The sequence below is a fragment of the Platalea leucorodia genome (assembly GCF_965183815.1).
Source record: "Platalea leucorodia genome assembly, chromosome: 4".
Lineage (NCBI taxonomy): Eukaryota > Metazoa > Chordata > Aves > Pelecaniformes > Threskiornithidae > Platalea > Platalea leucorodia.
In genome coordinates this window covers 65,638,091-65,646,174 of record NC_138826.1, presented here as the reverse complement: position 1 = coordinate 65,646,174, position 8,084 = coordinate 65,638,091, and positions in this window count along the sequence as shown.

Genomic DNA, 8,084 nt, shown 5'->3' with positions numbered 1-8,084 from the left:
CCGCCGCCGCGGGGGCCGCCGCTCGCCGCGCACCGGGCGGGAGCGGGGTCAGGCCGCCGCCGCCGCTCGGGGCCGGGCTGAGCCGAGGGCAGCGGCGCAGGGGCGGGAGGCGGAAGAGGCCGACGCCCAGCGGCGGCCCTGCTGGACGGGAGCCGCCACCCCCGCGGCGGCTACGCCCTCGCCCCCGGCCCGCCGTTGGTTCCTTCACACCGAGTGCGCGGCTCCCTCCCTGCTTCCCCCGCAGCGGGGGCCGCGTTTCTGGGCGCGCTGCCCTGGCCGTGGCGGCTCCGGCAGCCGCGCCTCGCCCTGAGGGGATGGGGATCCCCCCGGCGGCAGGGGGTGCGCCCCGGGAGGGCCCGGCCCGCCTGCCGCCCGCCTGCCGCCATTTCCCCAGGCCCGCGGGCGGTCGCGGCCGGTGCGGGGGCCCGAGCTCCCGCCTCTCGCCTCTGCTGGGTGCGGGCAGGGGGGTTGACTCCCCCTCTCCCCTGTGATTTTCCTTTTTCATCTGATCTTCGTTTTGCACGTTTTGCAGTGCAGCTGATGGCGGCAGTGGGGTGTGCAGCAGGTGGCTGGCGAGGCTTGATGCTGCAGCAAGGCATAAAGGCAGGGCTTGGGTGGCCAGCGGGCTCCCTGCAGCCAGCAGGCCACCGCAGCCACGGCTGCAGGGAGGTGATCCCCACTGTGTCAGCCGAGGGAAGAGACCCGCTGCCCGGGGTGTGGCGGTCTTGACATGTTGTGGGGCACCTGAAGGCTGTGTTACGCAGGACTGCCTTTGCCTCCCTGACCTGCTTACAGAAACAAATGCGCCTTTCAGAAATTGCGGCACTTCAAATTATTTGAATTGGTTATGTGAGGGATTTAGGTGTAGCCCTGACTCTCGGAAGGTATGTGTTTTCTGAATGCGGCCAAGGAAAGATGAGCGCTGTGTAGCTGTATTGAAGTATAAAATACCGTCTCTAATAAGTATTGTATACCCAAATGACGCCTTCTTAGAATCAGGAATCTTTTTTTAAGTTACTCCATTGTGGGCCGGCGGCTGCAGCTTTCTGGCCAGACAGAATTTCCTGGACAGGGCAGTTTCCTGTTACTCATATTGAGTTGATTCCCTTTGTCTGATAAAGTTAATATGTTTTTAAGTAGCTTTCTCTACTGCTAGGGTTGAAAATGAGTGACGTATGCAAAAGAGTGGTTTCGAAATGCCTTGACGTGGTATGTGTGTCCCAAGTGCTATGTCATTCATCTGCTGATTTCATTTACAGATCAGTAAATACAGTATGATACGGCAATTGGGATTAAGGGCCAAAACAAAGAAGAGAGAAACAGCCAGCAAAGGAGGGGGTAATACATAACATAATAAAGCAAGATTCAATAATGGCCAACTAGAGAATGGCAAGAGGGAAATCTGACAATTATATTCAGAACCAGCCAAATCCCCAGTCCACTGGAATCACTGGGTTTGGAAAAAGGTAAACCACTGTTTCTTTTAATACCCCGTGCATCACTATGGTTGATGAACATAATGATATTGGTATTTATGGAGAGTTTGCTCAAGCTCTGTGATATCAAGAGGACAAGAAGAGAAAACAAACTAGGAAAATAAATGGAGGAGAAAGTAAGTGCTGTAAAACGTGAGGGCCAAATGAGTAGAGGGAGAAACAGATTCCCTACCGAATTTATCACTGAGCTTGGGGAAGGATTTGTTTTAATTTAAAATGTATTCACCAACAAAGCACAGAACAAGAGAACATAGAATTTAAAGTCCAGTGTGTTTAGACTTCCAGCACTTCCTCAGTATTCAGGATACGCTTTTGCTTCCAAGTGCTCTCTGCTTCAGCAAAGCAGCAGCTTTACTTGTCAGTCAGGAAAGCAGGCCATGAAAATCAAGTGACAGTAAGTACACTGTGCTTAAAATAGAACGCCTTTTGCTCCAGAATCCAAAATGCAACAAAAGACATTCATAAAGTAAATCTCCCTTCACAATGCTCTGTAAAAGGTAGCAATATTATACTTTTTTTTTCTTTCCTAAAAGGAAGTGCAGGAAGTTTGAAACACTTTTTTTTAAAGGAATATTTTTTTAGATTTCTGACTCTCAGTAAAGACCTCCTTATAAACAGCATATCCCTATTTAAGCATTCTTTAAAAGATTTGCACGTGTTTTTTCTCCTCCCCGTTCTGTATTTGTGAGATTGTTTTCAGTGAAGGAAAAATGGGCTGACACTGGCCATGATCTTTCAATGCAAATGGGTAGCTACAATGCCCACATCAAGCTCCACATACAGCAATTTGAGAATGGATCCATATTTATACAACAGTAACATTTATATACCAAATGCTGCTCCATGGCCAAACAGAGCAAGCCAGGAGAAGACAAAATATTTTCTTCTGGCTTCCTTAAAAATAAAACATTTTTTTTATTTAACTTTGATTCTTCTTTCTCTGTGTGTGTATCTGTGTGTGTATACATGTTTGGGTCTGCCTTCTTACTCCAAATAATAACTTTCTTTAACCTGTGTAAGTCAAACTGAACACCAAGGCGGAGCTTTCAAAAATGCTAAATTCCTACCAGATACATGAAAGTGGGCAGAAAAGAAAATCCTTATTAAAGGTGCTACTGAGCTGTAACCTCAGCATGTACTAGTTGATGAAGAGTGTACATGGTCTCTTTCAGGTTCACTAATTTCCTGGGAATTCCATGTGAGCCTACTTTGGAGAAATTTCTTCTTGGGAGCATTGAGCCATATCTTCTACAGCATGATATTCTGCTTCTCTACTCTCTGTAGGTTTCTTTGCCTGTAGCTTTTGTTATCTTTGGTACGTCTTTATTCTCCCAAGCTGGTATTAATTGCAGATTTCATTAGCATTTTCTTAGCTCTGTGGTTTTGGTCACTTTATTTCATCTAACAGCCACCATCCCTGGAGAATCCCATTAGGTGAATCATCATAAATCAAAACTTTATCTTTTGTTATTCTCTATTTAAGGTTCTGCAGCCTGTTTTAGGTCTACTAGAAATGCCTTTCCTATCCCACTCCATCCTATTATTCCTCTCAAAGTCATTATCAATTAATTTTTAATCCAGAGGCTTGGCTGGTCAGCATAGTTAGTGAGAGTATGAATTTATAGCACACTAATGCCCACTCATCTAAATTCCACCCACGGCCCGGTACCCAGGACTTCCTATTGGCGTGGTGCATCTCGAGCCCGAGGGACAGCCAATGGCAAATGTGGGGCAACGCAACTGGGGGGGAATTCAGGGCATCTGAATATAACGCTTACCGTTCACACAGTGAAAAGTAGCTTAGTTCAGCTTGTCTTTTAACCCTGCTGGCGTCTGGTAGAAATTAGAGAAGCTAGTTCCATCGGCAGAGAGCCTACAGATGCTGAGATTTATGCTGGCTTCCAGGTTATTATGTATGGTGTATTAAGACTGAGGAGGCAGATAGATAGATACATAAGCCTGAAGCTGTAAACATCATTGCATACAAAGTGCAGGTGGCTGCGCACATGCTTTTTGGCTTACTGAAAAGCACAAACTCAAAATAACTATAGCTTTTGGTGCTGACTATAATATATCTCAACAGACTGATATTATTTTAAATGAGGGCCGTGTGCTTAAATGCTTAAACCTGCATGGCGTATATTCAAACTCACCCTCTCCCACAGCCACCTGTGCTTCAAAATAGATGAAAGAAGACCCAGTTCACTGATGAGATATATAATGAAGAGAAATTATTAATCCTTTATGGAATTCTTAGTAGATGTGTTGCCTGCTTTCATGTGTAGGTGTGAATGAACGTGTAGGGGAGAACTGATTTTGGCAGGAGCAGGGTGAAATGCAGGTGGAGGGGTGTCCAGGATCACTGGGAATGGAGAATTGCTTCCTTGCACAGATGGCAGCACAGAAGAAATCACAAAGACAGGAAGAAGGAAGAAAAAGGACCTCGGAGCGAGTCAGATTTACAGAACATTAAGTGAGAAAATGCATTCAGATCCCCAAGGTGAAAGAAGTGGTAATTCAAGTGAAAAAACCACCAGTTCAGCAGTGGTGGTTCATAGTAACATGTTTTTTTATTATTGCATAATTAGTGACTGCTGGATGTTTGAAAATGTGCTGATGTCAAATAACCATCTTGTAACGTACTACTGGTCTAAGTAGACCTTCATCTTTATAAACCATAATTGAAGATCAATCATTAGTCAGTAAACAAATAACCTACCCTATCTATACAGCCAGAGTGAGAACCGGTAAATAAAGGACAGGGCAATAGGGAATCGACAGCCTGGCCAAATTCTGTGTGACCTTGTATCTCACATGCTTCAGAGTTTGCTGGAGACTTACAGACAATCACCCCCACTCCTGAAATACTTGGAGGTTAATGACACTAGAGTTGGAAAAGTAATGTAGCCATTTTACCTTATCTGAGGCATTTTTGCCTTACGTGGTAAACTCACTGGTGATCGGGTCCAAGTCCCCTTTCTGCTACGATACCTACAAGAGCTCCACGAATTGCTGAGGAAGGGGGGCGGATCCAGAATGATGAAAGCTGTCATGGTTGGCATTTATAATATTTAAAATACTGAAAGCATATAGATACAAAATTGCCTGTATCCGTAGCATTTATCTTCCCTCACATTCTGTGTCATGTATCTAAGTGTAAGCCTATTGGGTTAGGTGGCTGCTGATACTGTTTTCCACTTGGTGTGGTGGGTTCAAGTTTCTGCTTTACAGTATGTGGAAATTAAATAAGAAATATGGTAAGATGAGAAAGAAAAAAGCTAAAAAAAATAGTAAACAAGAACTTGATAGATCTTAAACACTTCATATTTATTGTACATTAAATAAAACAATTTCAGTTCAGTTGAGAGACTGATGGGTTGGATTTAGGAAATCAAAACTTCTAAAGGAAGATATGTTCAGCTTAAATGATCATTAAGTACATATGTATTAATTACGTTATAGTAAAACAGTATTCCGTTAAACAATTCTCAGATGAGTAAGACACATTATCAAAGACGTATGTATTCCAAGGGTCTTATTGCATAGCTACTGGCTAATCCATGTGCTTTCAGTCTGAGAAAGATATGCTTTGTACCACCGAGTACAAACTCTGCCTCTTCGTATTTATTACACAGCTTCTCCTCTTTCCTCATTAAAAAACAGAACACAATATCAAACAGAAAATAAAGCTGAACATTATAAAACGTGTGTTGTCTTCAGTTCATTTCATTTCAACCCCAAAGCAATCCATGCGTATTCTTTCTTTTCAGTAAGAGCAGGTAGGGAAAACAAAACAACAAATAAGAAACAAAAAAAAGGGAAAAAAAAAAGAAAAAAAGAAAAAAAGAAAAAAAGAAAATAAAACCCCCAACCACACGTTTGTTCTGTCATCGCAAGAACTAAAATGCTGTAATTCTGCTACCAATTTCCAGCGCAGTGGGAGGAAACGCTGTGGACGGACTCTCACTTCCCCTCAGTTTTGTCTGCCTGCACTTCACGCATATATGAATCAATGATATGCGGAGGCACTCCATCCATCAATAGTCTGAAGAACGAAAGCCCACCTACAAACAAGGAAGAAGACAGTCTTCAGGCTGAAGGTCCCTGGAGCAAGAGCTTTGTACCTTTATTTTCTGGTGTGACAAAGATTTAGTCAGTCCATATTCCATACTTCATTTTGAGATGGGATAAAATTCATCCCTGTTCAAAAGCGCAGCACAAGAATTAACCATTATTTAATCTCTGTACTATACAGAACTTCCCTGTCCTCTTGCACAGGGTGAATTTCATTTCTAGGATGTCATATATTCAGTCATTTATCTCACCCCATGCAATAGTCTAGGATAAGCTTCACCTCAAACAACCCTCCTGGATTTCCATCAGGCTGGGTGGAGTATAGTCAGAGATGGAAGTCGGCCCAGAGGGAACAGTGTAGAAAACACCTGACTAGGATGAGTTGTGGAAAACATGCAGAGGCATTCAAATTATTCTAGTGTTGTGGCTTAGAATGGTTTATAAGTATTTAGCAAAATATTTACCATGTTGCTTGAAAATAACAGCTGGGATGAACATAGCTTTATGAACATAGCTTAGCTACCGTCAGTAAAAAACTGAACCAAACCTATTTTAAATCACTGCTGTAATAGAAACCTAGGCTTATAAGAAAGCCATTGGAAGCACTCAATATTTTCTTTGGTGTTCTGCAAAAAGGGACAAGGCAAAAGATTTTTGAAGAACATTTGATAATTTTAGCAATGTAAGACAAAGTATTTATTTCAGTGCCCAGAAAAACATGTATGTAGTGTCTGACACACCAGCCAGGTTACCCCAGATCCCACTGATGTAGAAGTAGTAATTTAATACAAATAATCCAAATTAGGAGTGAAATTTCATGCCATTGAAAAAAATGTCGTGGAAACTAAACAGATGGGTATTTGTGTTAATTTCCTTGAAATCAAATGACATTTGGAAGGAACAGTGGGAAAAAGATAAATATTTTGCTAAAAACATGAGAGTCTGCCCTTTCTCAAGGCGAGGGCATTTGTAGTAAGAAAGCTAGGTACTGTTACTATTCCTCTACCAAGTCTGCAGGAGTATGCTGTTCTGCAAGTCGCAAAACCACCCGCTAATGACTGCACTTACCTTCTGAGCCTTTTCTGGAACGCACCAAAAGCTTTAAAGCAAAAGTACATTGCCAGGATGAAGATATCACTGTCTCTGAATGCTTCAGCTAAATGCAACTGAGCTGATACTTATATATAGCATTTATCTTGAGTACAGATTTTAGGATTTTATAACCTTTATTAACAAGGATTATCCAATTAAGGTGCTATTAGTTACTAGTGATTATGAGACTGCGCTGTCTCATTTAACACCGTCTTTGTTGCAGAACTCTTTGCTCCCGACCTTAGATAGATGCACAATACAGACAAAAAACCGCATGCTTTATGGCATTCTTTTCAACTCATGTAGTGCAAGTTGTGATACGCATCATTCATTTTTAAATGAAATTAACCGTGGAATAAATATTTTATTTATGTAGAAGTATATTCCTATATGAAAATAACTGACTGTAAATGCAAAATGGTCTTTTATTACTTGCAATTTATTCATGCTAATTAATCGTGCTAACTCATGCACTGTTAAATTCCACTGAAACATGCACTATTAGAAGGTAGTGGGATGTACTACTAAGAGGAATTACCGGAACAAGCAATTATTATAAAAATCTGGATTTACATGCATTAAAACTATCATGCTACTCATTTTAAAAAACATTTTCATTAAGTGAAATAATGAAAATCATGCCATACTAGGCAGACATTGTATGACGTGTAAACAGACATAAGCTTCATATGCAGGAACCATATGAAAGCTTACCTTAGATGACAATATACATTCAAAAATCCTTACTGTGTAACTAAGGGAGAGAGAGAAAGAGAAGTAACAATTTAATCGCAAACACAGAAGTAGAGAGAAAATGTTGAGCGAAATTATGCTTACAATTATGTCAACATAATGTTTTAATCCTTAGTCATGTAAAATATGTAGGAATAGAAGCACATGAAGAGTAAAAGGTAGGGATCCAGTTCCACTTCAAAATTTTCATTAATATGTAAAAGCTATATTAATATGTACAAGTAACTGTAACTCCTGTAATTAGTCTAAAGGATAGATTGGAACCAAATTACACAACTGACATTTATGATAAAAGTTTCCAAATGTAGCTTCAAGGAAGCTAGCACATATATATATATAGTATTTTCCACCAGGGAAAAAAAGCACACACATAACACCGAAGCATATATATATATATATGTTGAAACTCTGTAAGGCAAAATAATCAAGCACAGACTAATAACATACCTGTGCACTAAAGTATGTACTTTGTCACATATCCACATTTGCATTACTTAAAGCATGCTATTTAATCTATAGGAGCCCTTACCTTTAATTAAACAGTTTGTCTCTATAAAACATCCATATATATGTATTTATATATGTATATATATAAAAGCACCCAACTTTGTGCCTATTGTAGCCATTTAAGATAAATACCTTAATACTTCAAATACTACAGAAACATTA